We start from the raw sequence: 15826 nt of genomic DNA, 5'->3' as shown, positions 1-15826 counted from the left end.
AAGAAAGAAAACATTTGGTCACCTATTTGCGTGATTGGCTGCAAGAATTGGACCGATGGCTTTTAAAGAAAAGGAAGATACTGGCAGATAGTGTTTAGCAATCTTTAATGAGACATAAACAAAAACAAAAATCTAAAAGTAAAAACAGGGTTACTTTTTAATATGTGTTTGCCATCCAATGTTTGTTATTTTTATTTTTTAACCAGTTGTCTTGAAAGTGATTTATTTTTTCAAGTCTCATATACTGTTGATATCTCTAAACTGCACAGCAGGCTACTGCTGTTGCTAGTACACAAGTACTGAAGCCAGACACGAACCAAGTGTGCATCCATGTGTAAAATCACACTAAGCATCTTTGTAAATGTAAACTTTAGCTATATTGACTGTTTGGAACTATTTTAGAAGGAATCAGCTAAATAATTATAACGAGTTTTCTGGAACACAAACTAGAGGTATAATTAAACTTCCTTTAGACCATCTAGCAAGTAGATTGATTGCTTTTGACTCCACCTTTCTTTAAAGTACGAGATGCTTAGCATTTCTGCTTGAATATCCACCATGAAATGAACCTATGTAAACATAAATAGTACCAGAATGGACAGTGATGTGCTTACAGCCCATATTTATTAAATTGTTTTATGTGAAATTATGGTGAAGTGCATGATACCAATAAGAGAAACAAGATGTTGCATACATCATTGATGCATGAGTGTCTAAAGCACGGGTGTCGAACACCAGGGGCCTCATGTATAACGGCGTGTGTAGAACTCGCACTATAACATGGCGTAAGCACAAGAGAGTAACAACGCTAAAGCAGTTATTGTATTTGGAATACTATGGCTATTCCCTGGACCATTATATTGTTACAAATTAATTACAATCAGATGCGTTACACTAATAAACAATATGCGGTTAGTTTCAGGAAATAAGGTGTAACCACACAGGAACAGTAGCATTGCTTTGGCGCTGGGTGCCACCAGTCTGCAAAACCGAGCGGAGAACTTGTGTACGACAAGGCATGAGGTACTGTGGTAAAGTGCGTGGCTTTACGCCAAGTGTAGGTTTTATACATGCCGATTTGAACGTGGAAAAACTCTTACACAACATTTCTGTGCGTACGCATTGTTTATACATGAGGCCCCAGGCCTGGAGGGCCGCAGCAACTACAGGTTTTCATTCTAACTCTTTTCCTAATCAGTGACCTGTTTTCACTACTAATTCACATTTTAATAGCCCTGTTAGAAGGATTCAGTCCTCTGACTTGATTCGTTTCCTCATTAAAATTCAGCCAAACAGAAATGAGACGTGAAACGAGCCAACAGATGACCAACTAAACTTGGGCTTCAAACTCCAACCAGTTTCTTAATGAGAAGCCAATTCTTGCTGTTAATTAAACTCGTTATTTAATTCCATGGCTTGTTGTTGCTCTCATTCTGCCACAGCTGACATTTCCAAAACTGTTGATTTTCTGTTTTTCATAACAACATCATCAAAGTGTTTTGGTGAGTTGAGAGATCAACCTTACTGAGACTTTCACCCTCCTTTATTTTCAGATATTGTGTGATGTGGCGGCTTGTTTTGTGTCTCATTATTATTTGGTTGCTAATTAAGGAAAAAGTAACAACTAAAGGGCCTGAGTCAAGTTAATTAAAAGAAGCAACTAGCAGCAAATCTGGTCACTAATTAAGAAGATGGTTAGAATGAAAACCTGCAGCCACTGCGGCCCTCCAGGACTGGAGTTTGACACCCCTGGTCTAAAGAAAGATTTGTAGAAATAATACAAAACTATAGATAAACAGAACTTTCTGCCCTTAGGGCAAACTTAGACTTTTTACAGAAACTCTTTAGGTACTGTAAATAGATAGTGTCACGCTTGGGTTGCACAATTGCACAGATTCATTCAGGGTTTCAAGAAACATAAACTTTATTCGTAAACAGCATAGTAAAGCATAAAGCAGAGGATTGCTTGGGGAGAAATGAGACAAGGCAATAAGACAAAAGGACAGCCGCTATACAGGCTTTTAAATGTTCTAAGTGCTGCGCGGGAAGCAGATCATGCAGCGCAGCAGCAGCAGCAAAGCTAATCGAGCAAAGAGGAGGTAAAAAACTATTTGTTTCCCATTGTATCACCGTTTAAGATGGGGTTTCGGAGGAGCGACTGCGTCTTCTAGGGGTGTGTTCAGCCCTTTTCTTCACAATAGTTACACATACTATGGTCTGAAAACAAACCATAATGACTACAAGGAAAGAAAATCAAATAGAAAGAAAAACTTCTGACTGAGCAGTCCCAGTCACAGTGAGGTATTATGCAGGCATTTTGTGATGGTATAAAGGAGCCCCAGTAGTGTTGACACACGTCTGCTGAATAATTCGTTGGATGAAAGTACTCAGTATTAATGTGTCACAGAGAGAATTTGCAGCCTTGTTCATAATGGCACTCAGTTTTGTTTTAATTTTGTCCTTCAGGGAGTCCAGAGTCCATCCTATAACTGAGCTTGCCCTTTTATTTACCTTGTTGTTTGGTGGGCCTCTCTTAAAGTGATGTTAGCAGCCCACCACACCACAGCATAGGAAATCAGTGGCCATCACAGAGTTATAAAAGATGTGAACGATGTCACTTCCCACATTAAAAGAATGCAGTCTCCAAAGACTAAAAAGTGCCTGCTCCGCTCTTCCTTATAATGCTTCTCTGTGTTATGGGACCATTGATGTGTTCCCCCAAGTACTTTTAGCAGTGCATTACCTCAGTATCCACTTCCTGAACAGTAACTGGACATTGTGGCTCTTTAGTGCGGCGAAAGTCAATAACCAGTTCCTTGGTTTTGCTGATGTTTATTTGCAGACATTTTTTTGCAGCCGCCAGGCAAGAGGAAAAGAGAAAGGCCAAAGAGGAGGTTTATGAATGTAGTGCAGTCTGGGTGGCAGAAAATGATGTAAAAGACAGGGATAGATGGAAACAGATGATCTGCTGTGGTGACCCCTAAATGGGAGCAGCCAAAAGAAGTTGCAGACATTTTTTTCTGACAATGATTTTCCTAAACTAAAACACATAAAGAAAAATATAAAAAACACATCTCTTTCTCATTTTCCAATTGATAACAATAACTGAGATCATAAAAATATGAGCATTCACCTCTTGTTCTTGTTGTTTCTGAGCCAAATGAACACAGTTTTTTATAAACTAACATCATCACTTTCTTTCTAGTCTCCCTGTCCCCAAAAATGTTTTCCAGACCTTCCTAAGGAATTCCCAGAGGTAGTCAGAAAAATCAGGCGATATAGTCTATCGAATGTCCTCTGGTTGCCATTTGGTCTTCTCCAAGTGAGCTGTGTCTTACAGATCTTATGTGGAACATGCTCTGAGGTATCCTACCTACATGCCTCAAACCTTGTTCACTTTTAATATTCTGGATTAGCTGTGCTTTTTACTACACGATAGTACACTGCAACAGAATTGTGAGCCCAGCAACCCTGTAAAGGAACTGCTTTTGGCCACTTATAATCTCCTTTTCTTCTCTTCAGAAAATAGGGCATTTGATCATAGGCAAGAATGGCAATGTAGACTGACTACAACTTTTGTTGTTTTTGGACTTAGCTCCCTCTTCCCCACCATACACTATTATAATGATCTTGACAGTGTGCGATGCATGATGTCTTTACGGCAGTGGCATAAGTGTTGGTGTCATGCACTGCCTACTTGTCCAGGTGTGTTCATGGTTCAAAACAATAAAAAAACACCTTCTGTCATTATTATTAAGATATCTCTGCTTATCAATTATTTTTTGTTCTTTGACTTGGTTTAGGATACTTGAAATAATTGAGTCTCTTGCCACGTTTCTTGTTCAACAAATTTGTCTCATATCCTGGCCCTTGGTCATTTAATTGCTTCGCTTCCAGTTACAGCCTTGGCTTGTTATTACAATTACAATCCATCTTCTGGTTCGATCTTACTTTAAACTGCTGCCACACACTGCAATCAGTACATTTATTAGCCTACCACTGTCTTCAATTAAGTGGGAAGTTGACAGTTATGTTCCAAATGGCCATGGTGGGGTTAACACAAATAGGAGAAGGAAGTGAATAATAAAAGGTGTTCTAGTATGTTGTGCGAGGCTCAGTAAGATCTGATTTACTAATATGAAATTGGTATTGTAGATACTTTAATTAGTCTTAAATAATAAAACATACATTGCTGTAGCATTCGCAAGGTCATCTTGGCATTCTTCAATTTAAAGGGTTTTGATAATATAATTTTTAAATTGCCACAAGTCATTATTTTTAATGCATTAATATGTATATGAATTAAAACTATATATACAACATGTCTCTGTTAATCCCTTTATCTAGGCAGTTAAATGTTTATCAGTCTCATTTCTTATTTTGCACCACAAATTATAAAAGGATAAATTATTGTTAGGTCTTAATAAAAGATGTGAAATGCAAGAGCATATCTTTTCTAGATTATATGGACATTGCCTCAGTTCAGTGAACCAAATGAAAGAAAAATGAATTGAATCCATAAGAAATCCCAAAGCTAATACATTTCTTCACTAAAGCTTTGCCATCTGCACTGTTATATACAAACGTAAAAAAGCAAAAGGAAATGTTTGAGGAATATATGAAGTAGGGTAAATGCATTCACATAATAATGACTTCAAATATTTCTAATGTTATTGAAGAGTATGTGTTAAAATGTATTATATACTCAGAGCTGCACACACTTAAAATATGTCATTTAAACAAATGCTTTATTGCTCTCCATCACTCACATATCAAATGTAATGATTTTTTATGCATTTTCTACATTATCATATATCTAGAATAATCAAGAAGTCATGTAGCAGTAACTTTTTTTTCCCTCACACTTAAAGAGTTTTGCAGTGCTCATGGCCAGCTTCAATCCTACTGAGGGCCAACAGAATGTGCAGAGGCTGAAGAAAGCCTGTTCAAGTGTTCAGCTTTTTGTGTTTGCTTGGCAAGTAGCTTTTATGTAATTCTGTTTCACCTAATACTCCTTTTTATTTTCTGAGCAGGATTGTTTTAAGCAGATTTATGTTAAGTAGAATGCTAGGCAGTCTTTTGGCCCTTGAACCCCTGCTGATTTTGTTTGGTTTTTTTTTCGCCAGTTTAACTGGAGTTTTTTTGTTGTGTTTATCTGTCCTCCTGGCCATCTAACCTTATCATTGTACTCATCTGTGGAGATCTACAATATAATATTGTATATAAGGATGCTAGTTTTCTGCTAATTATATATCTGTGTTATATAAGCTTAAATTGATTTTTAATGTTATTTATTGTTAGTTATTCTTTATTATTCTTACCTAATTTAATTTTCTTGTCTTGTAACTTTCTCTTTGACATTTTGTAAAGCAATCTAAGCTATATTCTTTATATGAAAATGTGCTATAGAAATTGTTGTTAGTGATTTTTGTTTTTTCAATGAGAAAGTTTTAAGATGGATTTGAGTTTTGGATAATATATTACTTTTAATCATTTCCATATTCGAAACATATTTGTCCAGAATTGTCTCTTATATAGGTGTAGAGGTTAGTGCTGCTAGCACCTGCGATCTGTGTGTCATTTTTAGTCTCTGCCTGTTTTTGTTTGGGTCATCTCTGTACACTTTAACTCTAGCTCTAAGCCATGCAGGTTAGATTAGGGGTTGAAAGACAAACAGGCAAGGCACTGGCACGCTAGTCCTGTAAATAAAATATTATTTATTATGATTGTGGTCCTGGGAGTATCTTGTAATGGATGGGAAAATCTTGTTGGTTTGGTTCTTACACTTCCTCTGATGATTGCTCACAACTCTATATTGGATGAAGAGGATTCTGATAATGAATGAATGAATAAATCAATCAAGCAATCAATCAATCAATCGGTTTCTTATATTTATTTTTCTGTTATTACTCATTCATTCTTGAAAAGTAGTTCATTGTTATATGAATTTCTTTTATGACATTTAATTGGATATTTTAAATAAATATTTTAAAGGGCAAACTTCTTGGAGCATGAAGCCTCATTACTGTCAATCTACATTCTTTTAAAAAATGCTCTGTTGGTTACATACAGCAGGTACACTAATTAATGCAAATGATGTCTAATTTACTTTCTTTTGGCATCTTCTCCTTAAAATGCCTCTGGGAGCTGGAGCTCATCCCAGCAGCACTGTGTACAAGGCCGAATATTTAGGAAAAATCACATTATCCAGGGGGAAATCCCAAATAAACACAGGAAAAACAACCCCTCAGAAACAGTGACTGTTTCAGAGTGAGGAGTCCAATGCTGCAGTACTAAAGTAGAATGAAAATAGAAAGTAAGAAAATAATTTCATTTATGATTTAAAGCTTTTCTCAATTAATAAAAAACCTTTTGAGGATGGACACATTGCAGTTAGGCCATGTAAGCCACCATGCAAAATCCCAAAATCCTGGCATGTTTCCAACAACATTACCCTTAACATGTTTAAAGATTTGCAGAAATGCCAAAATTCCTGGCACATTGTTAATATTTAGAAATATATATTGTTATTCTCAAAACTTCAAATATACAGTATATTAACCTGCTCTTCATGTTATAATCCCCACTCTTCTACGTGCAATTAGATACTGATTTCTTTATTTACATCTCTCTGTGATTTCTTTCAGCAGTGCACTGTTTATCCCTGTTGTATTATCAATTTTTTAGCCACTGTGATATTTGATGTTAGAATTGTATCTTTCTTTTCTTTAAAATAATACTTACATCCACCCATTTCCTAATTCAATGTAATCCAATAAAGGACTGAGGGGAGCAAGAGCCTGTCCTGGCAGAATAAGATGCAAAATGCTAAAAAAAAACTGGGACGGGACACCAGTCCATCATAAGGCATTCTCTTTTATATTTCCATAATTACTCATACCGGAACAGTTTGGAGACACTCAAAGAAAAATATTACAACACAGGAAAAACTTGCAAACTCTTCACATAAAGCACATAGGATGAGAAGCATTAAAATATATAATTCTTTAAGTACACCATTCCATACTCTGAAAATAATAATCAAATTACATGTTTGGTAACAAAATTATGTCAAAGAATATGTCAGTTTTGAGGAGTTGGTTACATGCAAGCAAAATATTTGCAGACAATATGCTTTTTAACAATGGTAAAAAATTACATTGTGCTTGAGATGAAGTTTGTTTTTTAAATACAAGGAGAAAGCTTGTTGACATAAGAGTGTCCTTCTTTAACTGTAGCCTGAGGGATTATGTCCAAAATAATTAAACAAAATCCTTCACAGTGGCATTTAAGCAATTTGAGCTAGAAGTTAATGTTAACTTTAATTGCAAATATAATTTAGTGTTGGCACTAAACTGTAGCACCAAACAGTTTTGCTGACAGGTGAAAATCAATGCAGGAGTAATTGTATATAATAATATTCATGTACAGTTGTGGGGTTTGGTGGTTGACTGACATACAGAAAGCAACAGTGAAAATCTATAGTCATTCACCTATACTGTACATACATAAATATGTAATCTGACATCTTATACATATCTAGGTGAGTCTCCCATGGAGAGAGGCACTAACAGATTTGCACAGGGCACTCTGATGTTCCACAAGAGACCTCCAGGGAGGAGAGAGAGACACAGCAGTAGGAAAAGCATTGTCACTTTAAATGAAAAGCCAGCTGAATCCCTTCCTTGGAGGCTTAGGAGATAGCAGTGTCTACTAGGCTGAGCTCTAGTTTATTGTTCCTATAGAAAAACAAGACAGGCTTTTGACTCCAGTAGTAAGGTGACCCTGTATGTATGTGTGTGTGTGTATATATAAATATACTGTATATATTGTCAGGGTTTGGTCACACAGTTGGACAGATTTATTCAGGGTTTTCTAGAAACATAAACTTTATTCATAAACAGCATAATAAAGCATAAAGAATAAAGCAGAGCATGTCTGGGGAGAAGAAAGACAAGGCAATCAAAACAAAGGACAGCTTCTATACAGGCTTTTAAATGTTCTAAGCATTCCCGCGAACATGAAGATCAGATCTCGCAGCACAACAGCAGCAGCAAGCAGGCAGCTAATCGAGCAAAGAGAAGGTAAAAAACTGTATTTGTTTACCATTGTATCACCGTTTCAGAGGAGTGAATGCATCTTCTAGGGGTGCGTTCAGCCCCCCTCTTCACAATATATACATATATAAAATATATTGCAAGAAAGACGCTATATAGCGCCTGACCCAACACAGATTGGACACGAGAGGCACTTGAAAAATTATATAAACTTTTATTTTTCTTCAGCTGGAGGGCACATCTTACCTGTGAACCCCCCAGCCACAACACAGTCCCACAAGCACTTAATATAAACAACACACTCTCTTCTTCCTCCACCACCACTCCTCACCAAGCTTTGTCCTCATCCCACCCAACTCTGGCCACTGAGTGGTGGTTGCTGGCTCCTTTTATAGTTCACCCGGAAGTGCTCCAGGTGTTTGATTCCCGGGTGTGACAATTATGTTGCCCCTATAGGCTCAGGAGTCCCAAACACAGCACCCCCTGGCGGTGCCTGCGGAACCCAACAGGGCTGCATCCAACTCCAACTCCCAGGGTGCCCTGCGAGAACCTGAGGGACTGCTCCAGCCCAGGGGGGCGGCCATCTAGCGTCCAGGGGGAGGTATTGCAGTGTCCATGGCTGCTTCCCCTGAATATAGTGTGCAGGGGTGTCCCGGCTGGGATAGGACGCCAGCCACCTGCCACAATATATATGTTTTGAGAGTAGGTGGCACTATACCAGCACTTAACCTGACACAGACAGACACAAGAGGCACACTAATTAAACACAGAAGTTTTGTTTTATTTTTTTTGCCTGTGGGCAACGCCTTCCCCGTTTCTCACAAGGAATCCTGCCTACTACACCAGTGTGACAGCAGATGGCACAGACAGATGCACATTATTTCCTACGTGCACAACACAGTCCCAATAAACACTATCACAACACACAATACTCTTCTTTTTTTTTGTCTTTCTCCTCCACCCCTCCTCGACAAGCTTTGTCTCCCTCCTCCCAACTCTGGCTCACCGAGTAGTCTCTGCTGGCCCCTTATATAATTCACCGGGAAGTGCTCTAGTGCTTCTGGGTGTGGCAGAAGAACCACCCACATGGGCTCAGGAACAGCTGCAGCACCCCTGACGGCATCCCTGGATCCCATCAGGGCTGTAGATAACTATATTTGAACAAGCTTTGTACACCACACTTTCTTAAACAAAGTGTCATGACCCAAGTTGGGTCACAGACATGTTTGTGTGTAGTCAGTGGTCGTCAGTAAAATTAAGCAGCTTCATCTAAACATGAAATAACACGTAATTTGTTCAATTGCCTATTAACAATTCAGTTTACACATCACAAATAACTCTTGCTTCTATTGTATGAACCACCTCCCTCACAACCTGTGAAACAATCAAACTGAGATGAAAGGCAGCAAAGACACATATAAGAAAAGGAGAAAAGGGTGAGAATGACACACACAAGCTGGTGAGGTGAAGGGACTGCTGTATTATAATTAGTAAAGTGGTGGTGTATTTTTAGTGCTGTGGCACTATTGTATACTAACTGCCGTGGCCAAGGACAACTGGTCAGTGCCTTATTGCATGTTCACTGCTATGGCATACATTGAATTTAAATCTGAAATTAAAGGTGCATAGGGTTTTTTTTATTAAGCTTAACCTGCTTGGGTGAGGAAGGATTTCTACTCTACCCACTATTTCTGAGTGGTTTGATAAATGTCAGTCTACTGGTAGTGTGAAGCATAGACATATATAGATAAACAACGCATTCACTGTGTTGCCCAGTCGACACGATACGTCAGCACGTCTGCCATATAATGGCAAAAGTGCCATTTTAAACTAATACAGGCAGACGTGGAAACCAGGTTTTCTGATAAAAAAAAAAAAGAAAAAGCAATAACGTTTAAAACAGTATCGTTTACATACAACAGATTTTGGTGAATCGTTTAAATGCAATTATTTATATCCATTTATACACTAATAATGGCAATTATTAAATAATAATAATAATCATTATTATTATTATTATTAAATTATTCCTCCCATATAAGTAACATTTTTCAGACTGCCTTCTTCCATCTCCGAAACATTTCTAGACTTCGTCCTGTTCTTACGCAACAAAGTACTAAAGTATTGGTTAATGCCCTAGTCACCTCACGTATAGATTACTGTAATAGTATTCTATCTGGCATCCCACAAAAACTTATCCATCGCTTACAACTTCTTCAAAATTCTGCTGCCAGGGTAATAACCTGTTCTAAATACACTGAACATTTTACATCTATTCTCTCTCAACTTCACTGGCTCCCTGTTAACTACAGAATACAATACAAAATACTGCCCTTAACATTTAAAGCTCTCCACAGTCTTGCTCCCCCCTACCACACTGATCTCCTACAGACTTACATTCCCTCTCGCTCACTCAGATCCTCATCTGCAGCTCCAGAAATCAAACTCTGTTCTATGGGAGCTCGAGTGTCTCTCATAGTGCTCCTCAGCTCTGGAATTCTCTTTCCTCTCATATACGTCAGCTCGATTCAATAACACATTTTAAAACTACCCTCAAAATTTATCTTTCCAAATTAGCATACCAATTGTGAATTTTGCACTTTTACTGCCAGTTATCTTTGTTTGTCTTTCTTTTAACAGTGAAATGATACACTGTTAAAAATGAGCGCACTGAGTTCGCACGGCGCTTTGGTGACTTTGAAGAACAAAAAAAGAATTTTGAGTTGTTTCGCAACCCATTTGCCGTCGATGTGGAAACTGCACCTGTGCAGATTCAGATGGAGGTGATTAAGCTGCAGTGTAATGGCACACTGAAGGCAAAGTACGATACTGCACGGCCCGCACAGTTTATTCACTCCATTCCCGCAGAAATACTCCAGCTCCGTCTACATGCGGCTCGAACCTTGTGTATGTTTGGTACCACATATCTGTGTGAGAAGCTCTTCTCAGTCATGAAGACTAACAAAACAGCACACAGGAGTCGCCTCACTGATGAGCACCTGCAGTCCATCCTGAGAATCCCCACAACACAGAACCTCACAGCAAACAGAAACGAACTTGTGGCCAAAAAAAGATGCCAGGCGTCCAGCTCTGATAAAATGACATAAGAGCAAAGACAACTGAATGACTTTATTTGTTATTGCTGAAAAGAACACATTTTATTTATATTTCCAGGTTTTGTTATGCACCATGTTCATATTTGAATTCGTATAATTTTGACAGGATATATTTTTATGGAGAGCAAAATCTTTTGGGATATTTCAAATTTAAGTTTATTTTTTATATAAAGTTACATAAGAGTAAAGAAATTTGAATGTTCTTTTAACGTTTACTTTATTTCTAACTTGTATAATTTAGACAGGGTATATTTTTATGGAGAGCAAAATATTATAAGTTATTTAAGGTTTGAGTTGATTTATTCCGGAATAATATTCTGTCGACTAAATAAAAATTCCTTCTATTTAAAATTTAAATAGAACTTGAACAGATACGATAGTTCATAATATCCACGCAGACTTGCACGTAAGAGCGGGAGTCATCCGTTTTAACAAGCAGAGTATTGCACTGATACGAAATAGCCTGCCCATTTAATTATTTAGGAATAGATAAATAAATTAAGATTTAAATAATGTTTTTCATTTTTCTTCCCTCATGGATTCTGGCATCCCCAGCAACAGTTGCTCGCACCTCAAAGACTGTATGTATATATATATATATATATATATATATATATATACAGTATATATATATATATATATATATGTGTATATGTGTATATGTGTATATGTATATATGTATGGATATGTATATATATATATGTTTATATGTGTGTGTGTATATATATATACTGTATATATATATATTACTGTATATATATATATTTATATGACAGCAACACTCATCACTCACAACAGTGACAAATCAGTTACATTGACAGTCATGTTACGTTATTTTCAAAATGTTTCCTTTACTTTTTCATTACTTCTTTAACACAGTACTTCTCCGCTGCGAAGCGCGGGTATTTTGCTAGTAATAGTATATAAGACAAGGTAAATAATTGCATTAATTAATTATATTTGACTACTTTATTCCTTACCTGATGGCATTAACCGAGTTACTAAGTTACATGTCTCTTAATATCCATCCATCCATCCATTATCCATTATATCCTAACACAGGGTCACGGGGGTCTGCTGGAACCAATCCCAGACAACACAGGGCACAAGGCAGGAACAAATTCCGGGCAGGGTGCCAGCCCACCACAGTCCCTTAATATTACCTTTTTAAATATCATCATATCCTTGTTTGAGACCCTTTGTAAAGAAAAAATCAGTTGTCTCAGCTATGCTAAAACTTATACTAAGCATTTAAACTGACAGTAATATACAGTGGGAAAATATTTCCTGGTCTCAATGATAATTATTGTTTTGTTAACAATATTTTTCCTTTCCAGTTTCCTTTATCTAGCAATATACATGTTAGAAATAATGTTTGAATGGAAACCAAAATATTCACTGTTTATTAGAGTTTGCATGTTCTCCCCATATCTGCATGAATTTTCTCCCACTGTCCAAAGACATGTACTGTATATCTTTGGCCCCAGTGTGTGTATGAGTGTATTCATCCTGCAGTGGACTGGTGCCATGTCCATTGATTGCCTTGTGCCCTGTGGTTGCTGGGATAGACTGCAGCCCCCCTGCGACCCTGTTCAGGATTAAGCAGACATAGAAAAGGGTATGCTATGATATGAGCATTGTATGACTCTCCTATTATTATTATGGTAATGAACCTCTTCAATTGTCCCAGTATGTCATGTGGACCCACAGATTAAAAAGTTTAAGAACCATTATTGCAAGCTTCTTTGTGGGAATTTTTTCTGCAATTTAATATAAAAAAATAATGACATTGTTTTACTGATTTTTTTGATCTGAATCATAAACTTTCACGATTATGTAAATTTTATGTAATATTTCACCTTCATTTAACCAAGTTCTCACACAAGGAGAAACTCTTCACATAGACTACATGTTTTAAAAGAAGTATTTTGCTTACAAGAACAGAACAGATTTGCAAGCTTATCTTACATTAATCTTTTTTATTGCTGTATTTTAATGGTATGACATTGATTGTCCTCTGAGCTACTACCATTTTTTTTTACTTTTTATACAGTATCTTGCCTTATGTTTGACAAGGAAATAAATCATCCCACTATGGTTAATGTATTCCTATATTTAGGCAGACAAAAAAAAGTTTCTCCCTAATTTTCATACCTAACAGTAGCAACTTATCCCATATCTCAGACCTGCAATTCTGTATATGAGCCCCCTTGGAATATTGGGATAACATAGATATTTGAGAAGGTATTCTGGTAAGTAAAGGAGGTCTAATTAAATTAATGGTAATTCTTGTATACACAAAAAGAAGATAACTGCAGAAGGAGTGATACATAAAAAGGAAAGGATATCCTTAATACAAATTATAGCCATTTTTAGGGTTAAGAATGTACATTTGATAAGCATGACAATATGCCAATAGAGGGCTGGAAGCAAATATTATTATACTGAGATGAAATAAGCTTAAACTGTGAAGCTGTGTGAGAGAACAGCATTTGACAAATTTTCCACTGTGCAAAAACACAGACCTTAGTTTGATGTAAAACTACTGTTGGCAGTGGCTAGAATATTATATGCTAATTTAGTTTAATTGGGCAATTGCAAAAGGAATGCAATTTGTACACTCTCAACTCAAAGGAATCTCAGCAGGTAGTCTCTGTCTGTGCTTTCAACACTAAAACACTTTCTCTTTTGTTGTGCTACAAAATGTTATTGTTTTGATATTATATTTACTTTTAATTTATTCTATGATCCATGAACAAAATTAAAAAGAAAAAAAAAGTGGTTTAAATGCCACAACTAACCAAAGAATGCTGTCGAGTGCCCTATTAGTGTCTCATTAAACTCAGAATAGTGCCAAATGTACTTTATATATAATGAAAATAAAAGGTTTTGTTCAGTAAAAGAGATGGGTAAATAAAGAGATAAGCAAATCAAATATTGCAAAAACATATATCTGCTCCCACTGGGTCTAGACAGGCTAAGGTATTTGTCCCTGACTAATTGAAAACATGGCTAATTACGATGTTTACATTAACTGCTCACTTATTTCTTTGCAAATTGTTGCCCATTGATACTTTCCCTGAAATTCACCATAACTCTGAGACCTGCTTGCAGCACTCTGGCATCTTGGAAAAATCTGTACAATTTCTTTTATGTCCAGCACACTATTCCACAAAATTAAGATGCATACTGTTTATTGGATATGGGTCCTACAGACTACAGACGTTTGACACTTAAATGTGCTCTCCAATTGCAAATGTGGGTTTCTCTGGTCAAGTTATGGTACTTCTTTTAGGCTTGGCAACCACTTTCCAACCCAATATGCCTCTACATGACGCTTAAACATAACAAACAAGGCTGGCAGAACAGGTCATCAGTGTTGACTTTATAACTCTGTGCTAAATGGGAAGGTCATACCACTGCAGCGTTTTCAACTGTCAATTGGTAAAGGTAAGACTGGAAGCACAATAGACCTAAGACAGCACCAAGATTTTCCAGCAAGTCACACAGTAGTCCAGTTCCAGTCTGCTTATGCAGCAGCTGTAGTAATCGATGTCCCTCTTTGTCTTTCCTTTCATTTAGGACAGTATTACTCCAGTGCCCTAGTTACCAGTGTCTGTGTCCAAGAGGAATGATTTCTTGTTGTCTGGATACACCAAAATAGGTGTATTAATCACAGTTTATTTTAGCTTGCAGAAATCCACCTGCACTCTGGTGCCCACTAATATTCACTGCCCTAGATGGTGTCAACAGGTCCAGTGGTACTACAATATCCTCAGATTCAATCACAACATGGATGCTTAGCCAAGAAATCTATGGGACCTCTGGGAGTTAATGGGTCATGGTCAGTTGTACAAGACTGAAATCTTCTCAGTGTCAGTATCTTGCCCTGCTGTAGTAGCCATGCGACCCAACAATATGACCTTGGCTTCTCTGCACAGCAGGTGACAATTTGCTGGGTTTAGTCTCAGCCTTGTGGTTCAGGGACTGACAACTCTTTCCTCACATGGGTGAAGGTTCTTGAAAATTCAGGCGCAAGTACCAACAAATCATCAAGGTAAACCACAGAGTGGCTGGATGAAATTCTGGCCAAAATATGGTCCGTGAGACATTCACAGGAACATAGGCAGGAACACTGCATAATCCAAATGGTATTAATATGAAATGCCGCAAGTCAAACCTAACGTAAAAGCTGGTTTGGTTGATAGCCTCTGGAGCTAGGGCCATTTGTCATTAGTAGCTGTATATGTCTGTAATAAGAATATAAGTTTAATATCACTGTGCTCTGTACAAAAATTACTTTATAAATCCACTCACATGTACAAGCCAGGCCAAAGTTAGCACATGGGGCTCTTAGTATTTAGAATTGCTTGGCCAAGCATAGGACAAGATAGACAAAGACAGGTGGAGGAATGTATAGTCAGCCTAAAGACAGGTGTATACTATTTTGTCCTCTGTTATATGTCAGCACAAAATCTTCTTTCCTTGTTTGGAAATGTACTATTTGCCCATATGGTGGTCTGTACATAGAGGAACCAGTATAAAAGACATCAGCCAAATACTTTGAAGCCGATGGACGGATAGGTGATAACGTCATCTGTCCTGAAAATCCTTTCAGCGCAGTGACGAAAATGACAAATTATAAACTGTTGT

Source organism: Polypterus senegalus, chromosome 2 (assembly GCF_016835505.1).
Source record: "Polypterus senegalus isolate Bchr_013 chromosome 2, ASM1683550v1, whole genome shotgun sequence".
NCBI classification, from domain to species: domain Eukaryota; kingdom Metazoa; phylum Chordata; class Cladistia; order Polypteriformes; family Polypteridae; genus Polypterus; species Polypterus senegalus.
This window is presented reverse-complemented; position numbering follows the sequence as displayed.